The 11,406-nt window shown below is 50.9% G+C and overlaps 14 non-coding genes across 14 annotated transcripts; all 14 read left to right on the top strand.

Moving 5' to 3' along the window:
• The first annotated feature begins 290 nt into the window (after positions 1-290).
• Positions 291-362, top strand: Trnaa-ugc (transfer RNA alanine (anticodon UGC)). The gene has a single exon. It is a non-coding gene; the product is annotated as a tRNA-Ala (tRNA).
• A 418-nt stretch (positions 363-780) lies between these two features.
• On the top strand, positions 781-853 carry Trnaa-agc (transfer RNA alanine (anticodon AGC)). Its single transcript has one exon. It is a non-coding gene; the product is annotated as a tRNA-Ala (tRNA).
• Positions 854-1,866: 1,013 nt separating this feature from the next.
• On the top strand, positions 1,867-1,938 carry Trnaa-ugc (transfer RNA alanine (anticodon UGC)). The gene has a single exon. It is a non-coding gene; the product is annotated as a tRNA-Ala (tRNA).
• Positions 1,939-2,354: 416 nt separating this feature from the next.
• On the top strand, positions 2,355-2,427 carry Trnaa-agc (transfer RNA alanine (anticodon AGC)). Its single transcript has one exon. It is a non-coding gene; the product is annotated as a tRNA-Ala (tRNA).
• Positions 2,428-3,441: 1,014 nt separating this feature from the next.
• On the top strand, positions 3,442-3,514 carry Trnaa-ugc (transfer RNA alanine (anticodon UGC)). The gene has a single exon. It is a non-coding gene; the product is annotated as a tRNA-Ala (tRNA).
• Positions 3,515-3,935: 421 nt separating this feature from the next.
• Trnaa-agc (transfer RNA alanine (anticodon AGC)) lies at positions 3,936-4,008 on the top strand. Its single transcript has one exon. It is a non-coding gene; the product is annotated as a tRNA-Ala (tRNA).
• Positions 4,009-5,021: 1,013 nt separating this feature from the next.
• On the top strand, positions 5,022-5,093 carry Trnaa-ugc (transfer RNA alanine (anticodon UGC)). Its single transcript has one exon. It is a non-coding gene; the product is annotated as a tRNA-Ala (tRNA).
• A 1,499-nt stretch (positions 5,094-6,592) lies between these two features.
• Trnaa-ugc (transfer RNA alanine (anticodon UGC)) lies at positions 6,593-6,665 on the top strand. The gene has a single exon. It is a non-coding gene; the product is annotated as a tRNA-Ala (tRNA).
• A 414-nt stretch (positions 6,666-7,079) lies between these two features.
• Positions 7,080-7,152, top strand: Trnaa-agc (transfer RNA alanine (anticodon AGC)). The gene has a single exon. It is a non-coding gene; the product is annotated as a tRNA-Ala (tRNA).
• Positions 7,153-8,168: 1,016 nt separating this feature from the next.
• On the top strand, positions 8,169-8,241 carry Trnaa-ugc (transfer RNA alanine (anticodon UGC)). The gene has a single exon. It is a non-coding gene; the product is annotated as a tRNA-Ala (tRNA).
• A 417-nt stretch (positions 8,242-8,658) lies between these two features.
• Trnaa-agc (transfer RNA alanine (anticodon AGC)) lies at positions 8,659-8,732 on the top strand. Its single transcript has one exon. It is a non-coding gene; the product is annotated as a tRNA-Ala (tRNA).
• Positions 8,733-9,745: 1,013 nt separating this feature from the next.
• Positions 9,746-9,818, top strand: Trnaa-ugc (transfer RNA alanine (anticodon UGC)). Its single transcript has one exon. It is a non-coding gene; the product is annotated as a tRNA-Ala (tRNA).
• Positions 9,819-10,235: 417 nt separating this feature from the next.
• On the top strand, positions 10,236-10,308 carry Trnaa-agc (transfer RNA alanine (anticodon AGC)). The gene has a single exon. It is a non-coding gene; the product is annotated as a tRNA-Ala (tRNA).
• Positions 10,309-11,321: 1,013 nt separating this feature from the next.
• Trnaa-ugc (transfer RNA alanine (anticodon UGC)) lies at positions 11,322-11,394 on the top strand. Its single transcript has one exon. It is a non-coding gene; the product is annotated as a tRNA-Ala (tRNA).
• The last annotated feature ends 12 nt before the right edge of the window (positions 11,395-11,406 follow it).

The raw sequence follows: 11,406 nt of genomic DNA, 5'->3' as shown, positions 1-11,406 counted from the left end.
GAGTGCACAATGGGGCTTCAGATGTGCTTGTTACCTCAGGTGCTGTGTGATTGTCGACATGGAGTGAAAACAGCGCAACTTGTGACTGGCCCTTCAATTTCAAGACGTTAAAAACGGACGGAATTTGCAGTCGTAATACCAGAGCATCGAAACTACTTGGAAGTCTTGTGTATATGAACGCGTCCGCGCCTTTGTACTCTGTTCCCTTCAGCCCTGCAAACCAACCAACCATCGTGTCCGTGCACATAAGAGTAGTAAAGAATGGAGAACAGCGCAGCTTGGTTGTGCTTGGGGGCGTAGCTCAGTTGGTAGAGCGTTCGCTTTGCATGTGAAAGGTCCCGGGTTCAAGCCCGGCGCCTCCATGTTTTGTGGTCAGTGCGTGGGTAAGTGTTGGTCGCGGCGAGCCTAAAGGCACGCAAGCTGTTGCAAAGCCAGCGTCACAGACTCGTATACTGACGTAAGGAGAGCAAGACGTAAATGTGAGGACCGGCTGTTGTCGAGGTGTCATCGAGTGCAAATCTGCCTTGGGGTAAAACGGCCTAACCTCAGTGAAGTCTAGAGAGTGAACAACACTTTCGTCTACCTCAGAGCGTTGGCCGAACGCTATTTTCGACGTCGTGCGTGCCACTTTGATTTTGGCCAACTACGATTCGAGACAGAATGCAGGAAACCTGAAAGACACCCTCACAGACACATTGAGAGTAGTGTTTGTCGGCGGAATAATTGGAGTGCAAAGGTCTGTGTCATTGATATGGCTGTATGTAGCGCAGTTCGTCAGCTGGGGGCGTAGCTCAGATGGTAGAGCGCTCGCTTAGCATGCGAGAGGTACTGGGATCGATACCCAGCGCCTCCAGATTTTTAACACACCAACATGCGCACACTGCCATGCAAGTGGAATAATTCACAGTCAGAAAATGTGTCAAGGCAGATACGAGCAAACGATTAGCAGCCACAATTGGCAAGCGTGCTGTAATGCGCAGGAAGTACCCTCCTCCCACCACTACACTTAATTTAGAAACAGTACAAGTGTTCCCATAAGATTCTCAAACCTATGTCGGAAAGATGAGCCTTGCGCCGAATTCACAAAAATCCCACTGCACATTCCAATTATTTACATGCAGTCGGCTGCTACTGGTGTTGCTAGTTGTGACTGCTGATGACAGATGCCGTAGCAATCAATTCATGGAGTGAGTTGTACGTTTTGCGATACTCTGTCTCTGACAAGCAAGCAGCGGCGACATAGGCGCGAATACGGGAAGCTTGCAGCCCCTCGCTGCCTGCAGACACCGAGCAGCCACACTAGGTGGGCGGCCTAAGACGTAGGCGAAATGTGCTCACTCGCTTGGGCGCGACGTCAAGCTCTAAATAAGGGTGTCACTAGCGTGAGCGTTGCGTGTTCGTCGTGTAAAGTCGGAAAGTCGTCTGCATGGGAGAGTGCCATGTTTGGGGAGCGTTTCGTAGTTTGCGCAGTGCAATGGAGACGCGGAAACTTGTTGTGGCCCAGTCTTTTGCAGTTGGACGACAAGAGTGGTACACAGTAGTAAAGTGCGAGGCAGTGAGTTGGCATGAACAGTCGAGTGCACAATGGGGCTTCAGATGTGCTTGTTACCTCAGGTGCTGTGTGATTGTCGACATGGAGTGAAAACAGCGCAACTTGTGACTGGCCCTTCAATTTAAGACGTTAAAAACGGACGGAATTTGCAGTCGTAATACCAGAGCATCGAAACTACTTGGAAGTCTTGTGTATATGAACGCGTCCGCGCCTTTGTACTCTGTTCCCTTCAGCCCTGCAAACCAACCAACCATCGTGTCCCGTTGCACATAAGAGTAGTAAAGAATGGAGAACAGCGCAGCTTGGTTGTGCTTGGGGGCGTAGCTCAGTTGGTAGAGCGTTCGCTTTGCATGTGAAAGGTCCCGGTTCAAGCCCCGGCGCCTCCATGTTTTGTGGTCAGTGCGTGGTAAGTGTTGGTCGCGGCGAGCCTAAAGGCACGCAAGCTGTTGCAAAGCCAGCGTCACAGACTCGTATACTGACGTAAGGAGAGCAAGACGTAAATGTGAGGACCGGCTGTTGTCGAGGTGTCATCGAGTGCAAATCTGCCTTGGGTAAAACGGCCTAACCTCAGTGAAGTCTAGAGAGTGAACAACACTTTCGTCTACCTCAGAGCGTTGGCCGAACGCTATTTTCGACGTCGTGCGTGCCACTTTGATTTTGGCCAACTACGATTCGAGACAGAATGCAGGAAACCTGAAAGACACCCTCACAGACACATTGAGAGTAGTGTTTGTCGGCGGAATAATTGGAGTGCAAAGGTCTGTGTCATTGATATGGCTGTATGTAGCGCAGTTCGTCAGCTGGGGGCGTAGCTCAGATGGTAGAGCGCTCGCTTAGCATGCGAGAGGTACTGGGATCGATACCCAGCGCCTCCAGAATTTTTAACACACCAACATTGCGCACACTGCCATGCAAGTGGAATAATTCACAGTCAGAAAATGTGTCAAGGCAGATACGAGCAAACGATTAGCAGCCCACAATTGGCAAGCGTGCTGTAATGCGCAGGAAGTACCCTCCTCCCACCACTACACTTAATTAGAAACAGTACAAGTGTTCCCATAAGATTCTCAAACCTATGTCGGAAAGATGAGCCTTGCGCCGAATTCACAAAAATCCCACTGCACATTCCAATTATTTACATGCAGTCGGCTGCTACTGGTGTTGCTAGTTGTGACTGCTGATGACAGATGCCGTAGCAATCAATTCATGGAGTGAGTTGTACGTTTTGCGATACTCTGTCTCTGACAAGCAAGCAGCGGCGACATAGGCGCGAATACGGGAAGCTTGCAGCCCCTCGCTGCCTGCAGACACCGAGCAGCCACACTAGGTGGGCGGGCCTAAGACGTAGGCGAAATGTGCTCACTCGCTTGGGCGCGACGTCAAGCTCTAAATAAGGGTGTCACTAGCGTGAGCGTTGCGTGTTCGTCGTGTAAAGTCGGAAAAGTCGTCTGCATGGGAGAGTGCCATGTTTGGGGAGCGTTTCGTAGTTTGCGCAGTGCAATGGAGACGCGGAAACTTGTTGTGGCCCAGTCTTTTGCAGTTGGACGACAAGAGTGGTACACAGTAGTAAAGTGCGAGGCAGTGAGTTGGCATGAACAGTCGAGTGCACAATGGGGCTTCAGATGTGCTTGTTACCTCAGGTGCTGTGTGATTGTCGACATGGAGTGAAAACAGCGCAACTTGTGACTGGCCCTTCAATTTAAGACGTTAAAAACGGACGGAATTTGCAGTCGTAATACCAGAGCATCGAAACTACTTGGAAGTCTTGTGTATATGAACGCGTCCGCGCCTTTGTACTCTGTTCCCTTCAGCCCTGCAAACCAACAACCATCGTGTCCGTGCACATAAGAGTAGTAAAGAATGGAGAACAGCGCAGCTTGGTTGTGCTTGGGGGCGTAGCTCAGTTGGTAGAGCGTTCGCTTTGCATGTGAAAGGTCCCGGGTTCAAGCCCCGGCGCCTCCATGTTTTGTGGTCAGTGCGTGGTAAGTGTTGGTCGCGGCGAGCCTAAAGGCACGCAAAGCTGTTGCAAAGCCAGCGTCACAGACTCGTATACTGACGTAAGGAGAGCAAGACGTAAATGTGAGGACCGGCTGTTGTCGAGGTGTCATCGAGTGCAAATCTGCCTTGGGTAAAACGGCCTAACCTCAGTGAAGTCTAGAGAGTGAACAACACTTTCGTCTACCTCAGAGCGTTGGCCGAACGCTATTTTCGACGTCGTGCGTGCCACTTTGATTTTGGCCAACTACGATTCGAGACAGAATGCAGGAAACCTGAAAGACACCCTCACAGACACATTGAGAGTAGTGTTTGTCTGCGGAATAATTGGAGTGCATGGGTCAGTGTGTGCAATTGATATGGCTGTATGTAGCGCAGTTCGTCAGCAGGGGGCGTAGCTCAGATGGTAGAGCGCTCGCTTAGCATGCGAGAGGTACTGGGATCGATACCCAGCGCCTCCAGAATTTTTAACACACCAACATGCGCACACTGCCATGCAAGTGGAATAATTCACAGCCAGAAAATGTGTCAAGGCAGATACGAGCGAACGATTAGCAGCCACAATTGGCAAGCGTGCTGTAATGCGCAGGAAGTACCCTCCTCCCCACCACTACACTTAATTTAGAAACAGTACACGTGTTCCCATAAGATTCTCAAACCTATGTCGGAAAGATGAGCCTTGCGCCGAATTCACAAAATCCCACTGCACATTCCAATTCTTTACGTGCAGTCCGCTGCTACTGGTGTTGCTAGTTGTGACTGCTGATGACAGATGCCGTAGCAATCAATTCATGGAGTGAGTTGTATGTTTTGCGATACTCTGTCTCTGACAAGCAAGCAGAGGTGACATAGGCGCGAATACGGGAAGCTTGCAGCCCCTCGCTGCCTGCAGACACCGAGCAGCCACACTAGGTGGGCGGCCTAAGCCGTAGGCGAAATGTGCTCACTCGCTTGGGCGCGACGTCAAGCTCTAAATAAGGGTGTCACTAGCGTGAGCGTTGCGTGAGCGTCGTGTAAAGTCGGAAAAGTCGTCTGCATGGGTGAGTGCCATGTTTGGGGAGCGTTTCGTAGTTTGCGCAGTGCAATGGAGACGCGGAAACTTGTTTGTGGCCCAGTCTTTTGCAGTTGGACGACAAGAGTGGTACACAGTAGTAAAGTGCGAGGCAGTGAGTTGGCATGAACAGTCGAGTGCACAATGGGGCTTCAGATGTGCTTGTTACCTCAGGTGCTGTGTGATTGTCGACATGGAGTGAAAACAGCGCAACTTGTGACTGGCCTTCAATTTAAGACGTTAAAAACGGACGGAATTTGCAGTCGTAATACCAGAGCATCGAAACTACTTGGAAGTCTTGTGTATATGAACGCGTCCGCGCCTTTGTACTCTGTTCCCTTCAGCCCTGCAAACCAACCAACCATCGTGTCCGTGCACATAAGAGTAGTAAAGAATGGAGAACAGCGCAGCTTGGTTGTGCTTGGGGGCGTAGCTCAGTTGGTAGAGCGTTCGCTTTGCATGTGAAAGGTCCGGGTTCAAGCCCCGGCGCCTCCATGTTTGTGGTCAGTGCGTGGTAAGTGTTGGTCGCGGCGAGCCTAAAGGCACGCAAGCTGTTGCAAAGCCAGCGTCACAGACTCGTATACTGACGTAAGGAGAGCAAGACGTAAATGTGAGGACCGGCTGTTGTCGAGGTGTCATCGAGTGCAAATCTGCTTGGGTAAAAACGGCCTAACCTCAGTGAAGTCTAGAGAGTGAACAACACTTTCGTCTACTCAGAGCGTTGGCCGAACGCTATTTTCGACGTCGTGCGTGCCACTTTGATTTTGGCCAACTACGATTCGAGACAGAATGCAGGAAACCTGAAAGACACCCTCACAGACACATTGAGAGTAGTGTTTGTCTGCGAATAATTGGAAGTGCATGGGTGTGTGCAATTGATATGGCTGTATGTAGCGCAGTTCGTCAGCAGGGGGCGTAGCTCAGATGGTAGAGCGCTCGCTTAGCATGCGAGAGGTACTGGATCGATACCCAGCGCCTCCAGAATTTTAACACACCAACATGCGCACACTGCCATGCAAGTGAATAATTCACAGCCAGAAAATGTGTCAAGGCAGATACGAGCGAACGATTAGCAGCCACAATTGGCAAGCGTGCTGTAATGCGCAGGAAGTACCCTCCTCCCACCACTACACTTAATTTAGAAACAGTACACGTGTTCCCATAAGATTCTCAAACCTATGTCGGAAAGATGAGCCTTGCGCCGAATTCACAAAAATCCACTGCACATTCCAATTCTTTACGTGCAGTCCGCTGCTACTGGTGTTGCTAGTTGTGACTGCTGATGACAGATGCCGTAGCAATCAATTCATGGAGTGAGTTGTATGTTTTGCGATACTCTGTCTCTGACAAGCAAGCAGAGGTGACATAGGCGCGAATACGGGAAGCTTGCAGCCCCTCGCTGCCTGCAGGACACCGAGCAGCCACACTAGGTGGGCGGCCTAAGCCGTAGGCGAAATGTGCTCACTCGCTTGGGCGCGACGTCAAGCTCTAAATAAGGGTGTCACTAGCGTGAGCGTTGCGTGAGCGTCGTGTAAAGTCGGAAAAGTCGTCTGCATGGGTGAGTGCCATGTTTGGGGAGCGTTTCGTAGTTTTGCGCAGTGCAATGGAGACGCGGAAACTTGTTGTGGCCCAGTCTTTTGCAGTTGGACGACAAGAGTGGTACACAGTAGTAAAGTGCGAGGCAGTGAGTTGGCATGAACAGTCGAGTGCACAATGGGGCTTCAGATGTGCTTGTTACCTCAGGTGCTGTGTGATTGTCGACATGGAGTGAAAACAGCGCAACTTGTGACTGGCCCTTCAATTTAAGACGTTAAAAACGGACGGAATTTGCAGTCGTAATACCAGAGCATCGAAACTACTTGGAAGTCTTGTGTATATGAACGCGTCCGCGCCTTTGTACTCTGTTCCCTTCAGCCCTGGCAAACCAACCAACCATCGTGTCCGTGCACATAAGAGTAGTAAAGAATGGAGAACAGCGCAGCTTGGTTGTGCTTGGGGGCGTAGCTCAGTTGGTAGAGCGTTCGCTTTGCATGTGAAAGGTCCCGGGTTCAAGCCCCGGCGCCTCCATGTTTTGTGGTCAGTGCGTGGTAAGTGTTGGTCGCGGCGAGCCTAAAGGCACGCAAGCTGTTGCAAGCAGCGTCACAGACTCGTATACTGACGTAAGGAGAGCAAGACGTAAATGTGAGGACCGGCTGTTGTCGAGGTGTCATCGAGTGCAAATCTGCCTTGGGTAAAACGGCCTAACCTCAGTGAAGTCTAGAGAGTGAACAACACTTTCGTCTACCTCAGAGGCGTTGGCCGAACGCTATTTCGACGTCGTGCGTGCCACTTTGATTTTGGCCAACTACGATTCGAGACAGAATGCAGGAAACCTGAAAGACACCCTCACAGACACATTGAGAGTAGTGTTTGTCTGCGGAATAATTGGAGTGCATGGGTGTGTGCAATTGATATGGCTGTATGTAGCGCAGTTCGTCAGCAGGGGGCGTAGCTCAGATGGTAGAGCGCTCGCTTAGCATGCGAGAGGTACTGGGATCGATACCCAGCGCCTCCAGAATTTTTAACACACCAACATGCGCACACTGCCATGCAAGTGGAATAATTCACAGCCAGAAAATGTGTCAAGGCAGATACGAGCGAACGATTAGCAGCCACATTGGCAAGCGTGCTGTAATGCGCAGGAAGTACCCTCCTCCCACCACTACACTTAATTTAGAAACAGTACACGTGTTCCCATAAGATTCTCAAAACCTATGTCGGAAAGATGAGCCTTGCGCCGAATTCACAAAAATCCCACTGCACATTCCAATTCTTTACGTGCAGTCCGCTGCTACTGGTGTTGCTAGTTGTGACTGCTGATGACAGATGCCGTAGCAATCAATTCATGGAGTGAGTTGTATGTTTTGCGATACTCTGTCTCTGACAAGCAAGCAGAGGTGACATAGGCGCGAATACGGGAAGCTTGCAGCCCCTCGCTGCCTGCAGACACCGAGCAGCCACACTAGGTGGGCGCGGCCTAAGCCGTAGGCGAAATGTGCTCACTCGCTTGGGCGCGACGTCAAGCTCTAAATAAGGGTGTCACTAGCGTGAGCGTTGCGTGAGCGTCGTGTAAAGTCGGAAAAGTCGTCTGCATGGGTGAGTGCCATGTTTGGGGAGCGTTTCGTAGTTTGCGCAGTGCAATGGAGACGCGGAAACTTGTTGTGGCCCAGTCTTTTGCAGTTGGACGACAAGAGTGGTACACAGTAGTAAAGTGCGAGGGCAGTGAGTTGGCATGAACAGTCGAGTGCACAATGGGGCTTCAGATGTGCTTGTTACCTCAGGTGCTGTGTGATTGTCGACATGGAGTGAAAACAGCGCAACTTGTGACTGGCCCTTCAATTTAAGACGTTAAAAACGGACGGAATTTGCAGTCGTAATACCAGAGCATCGAAACTACTTGGAAGTCTTGTGTATATGAACGCGTCCGCGCCTTTGTACTCTGTTCCCTTCAGCCCTGCAAACCAACCAACCATCGTGTCCGTGCACATAAGAGTAGTAAAGAATGGAGAACAGCGCAGCTTGGTTGTGCTTGGGGGCGTAGCTCAGTTGGTAGAGCGTTCGCTTTGCATGTGAAAGGTCCCGGGTTCAAGCCCCGGCGCCTCCATGTTTTGTGGTCAGTGCGTGGTAAGTGTTGGTCGCGGCGAGCCTAAAGGCACGCAAGCTGTTTCGCAAAGCCAGCGTCACAGACTCGTATACTGACGTAAGGAGAGCAAGACGTAATGTGAGGACCGGCTGTTGTCGAGGTGTCATCGAGTGCAAATCTGCCTTGGGTAAAACGGCCTAACCTCAGTGAAGTCTAGAGAGTGAACAACACTTTCGTCTACCTCAGAGCGTTGGCCGAACGCTATTTTCGACCGTCGTGCGTGCCACTTTGATTTTGGCCAACTACGATTCGAGACAGAATGCAGGAACCTGAAAGACACCCTCACAGACACATTGAGAGTAGTGTTTGTCTGCGGAATAATTGGAGTGCATGGGTGTGTGCAATTGATATGGCTGTATGTAGCGCAGTTCGTCAGCAGGGGGCGTAGCTCAGATGGTAGAGCGCTCGCTTAGCATGCGGAGAGGTACTGGGATCGATACCCAGCGCCTCCAGAATTTTTAACACACCAACATGCGCACACTGCCATGCAAGTGGAATAATTCACAGCCAGAAAATGTGTCAAGGCAGATACGAGCGAACGATTAGCAGCACAATTGGCAAGCGTGCTGTAATGCGCAGGAAGTACCCTCCTCCACCACTACACTTAATTTAGAAACAGTACACGTGTTCCCATAAGATTCTCAAACCTATGTCGGAAAGATTGAGCCTTGCGCCGAATTCACAAAAAATCCCACTGCACATTCCAATTCTTTACGTGCAGTCCGCTGCTACTGGTGTTGCTAGTTGTGACTGCTGATGACAGATGCCGTAGCAATCAATTCATGGGAGTGAGTTGTATGTTTTGCGATACTCTGTCTCTGACAAGCAAGCAGAGGTGACATAGGCGCGAATACGGGAAGCTTGCAGCCCCTCGCTGCCTGCAGACACCGAGCAGCCACACTAGGTGGGCGGCCTAAGCCGTAGGCGAAATGTGCTCACTCGCTTGGCGCGACGTCAAGCTCTAAATAAGGGTGTCACTAGCGTGAGCGTTGCGTGAGCGTCGTGTAAAGTCGGAAAAGTCGTCTGCATGGGTGAGTGCCATGTTTGGGGAGCGTTTCGTAGTTTGCGCAGTGCAATGGAGACGCGGAAACTTGTTGTGGCCCAGTCTTTTGCAGTTGGACGACAAGAGTGGTACACAGTAGTAAAGTGCGAGGCAGTGAGTTGGCATGAACAGTCGAGTGCACAATGGGGCTTCAGATGTGCTTGTTACCTCAGGTGCTGTGTGATTGTCGACATGGAGTGAAAACAGCGCAACTTGTGACTGGCCCTTCAATTTAAGACGTTAAAAACCGGACGGATTTGCAGTCGTAATACCAGAGCATCGAAACTACTTGGAAGTCTTGTGTATATGAACGCGTCCGCGCCTTTGTACTCTGTTCCCTTCAGCCCTGCAAACCAACCAACCATCGTGTCCGTGCACATAAGAGTAGTAAAGAATGGAGAACAGCGCAGCTTGGTTGTGCTTGGGGGCGTAGCTCAGTTGGTAGAGCGTTCGCTTTGCATGTGAAAGGTCCCGGGTTCAAGCCCCGGCGCCTCCATGTGTTTGTGGTCAGTGCGTGGTAATGTGTGGTCGCGGCGAGCCTAAAGGCACGCAAGCTGTTGCAAAGGCCAGCGTCACAGACTCGTATACTGACGTAAGGAGAGCAAGACGTATATGTGAGGACCGGCTGTTGTCGAGGTGTCATCGAGTGCAAATCTGCCTGGGTAAAACGGCCTAACCTCAGTGAAGTCTAGAGAGTGAACAACACTTTCGTCTACCTCAGAGCGTTGGCCGAACGCTATTTTCGACGTCGTGCGTGCCACTTTGATTTTGGCCAACTACGATTCGAGACAGAATGCAGGAAACCTGAAAGACACCCTCACAGACACATTGAGAGTAGTGTTTGTCTGCGGAATAATTGGAGTGCATGGGTGTGTGCAATTGATATGGCTGTATGTAGCGCAGTTCGTCAGCAGGGGGCGTAGCTCAGATGGTAGAGCGCTCGCTTAGCATGCGAGAGGTACTGGGATCGATACCCAGCGCCTCCAGAATTTTTAACACACCAACATGCGCACACTGCCATGCAAGTGGAATAATTCACAGCCAGAAAATGTGTCAAGGCAGATACGAGCGAACGATTAGCAGCCACAATTGGCAAGCGTGCTGTAATGCGCAGGAAGTACCCTCCTCCCACCACTACACTTAATTTAGAAACAGTACACGTGTTCCCATAAGATTCTCAAACCTATGTCGGAAAGATGAGCCTTGCGCCGAATTCACAAAAATCCCACTGCACATTCCAATTCTTTACGTGCAGTCCGCTGCTACTGGTGTTGCTAGTTGTGACTGCTGATGACAGATGCCGTAGCAATCAATTCATGGAGTGAGTTGTATGTTTTGCGATACTCTGTCTCTGACAAGCAAGCAGAGGTGACATAGGCGCGAATACGGGAAGCTTGCAGCCCCTCGCTGCCTGCAGACACCGAGCAGCCACACTAGGTGGGCGGCCTAAGCCGTAGGCGAAATGTGCTCACTCGCTTGGGCGCGACGTCAAGCTCTAAATAAGGGTGTCACTAGCGTGAGCGTTGCGTGAGCGTCGTGTAAAGTCGGAAAAGTCGTCTGCATGGGTGAGTGCCATGTTTGGGGAGCGTTTCGTAGTTTGCGCAGTGCAATGGAGACGCGGAAACTTGTTGTGGCCCAGTCTTTTGCAGTTGGACGACAAGAGTGGTACACAGTAGTAAAGTGCGAGGCAGTGAGTTGGCATGAACAGTCGAGTGCACAATGGGGCTTCAGATGTGCTTGTTACCTCAGGTGCTGTGTGATTGTCGACATGGAGTGAAAACAGCGCAACTTGTGACTGGCCCTTCAATTTAAGACGTTAAAAACGGACGGAATTTGCAGTCGTAATACCAGAGCATCGAAACTACTTGGAAGTCTTGTGTATATGAACGCGTCCGCGCCTTTGTACTCTGTTCCCTTCAGCCCTGCAAACCAACCAACCATCGTGTCCGTGCACATAAGAGTAGTAAAGAATGGAGAACAGCGCAGCTTGGTTGTGCTTGGGGGCGTAGCTCAGTTGGTAGAGCGTTCGCTTTGCATGTGAAAGGTCCCGGGTTCAAGCCCCGGCGCCTCCATGTTTTGTGGTC

This window comes from Schistocerca serialis, chromosome 10, assembly GCF_023864345.2.
Source record: "Schistocerca serialis cubense isolate TAMUIC-IGC-003099 chromosome 10, iqSchSeri2.2, whole genome shotgun sequence".
Taxonomy (NCBI): Eukaryota; Metazoa; Arthropoda; class Insecta; order Orthoptera; family Acrididae; genus Schistocerca; species Schistocerca serialis.
Note: the sequence above shows the minus strand (reverse complement) of the source record. Positions and strands in the feature narration are given on the sequence as shown.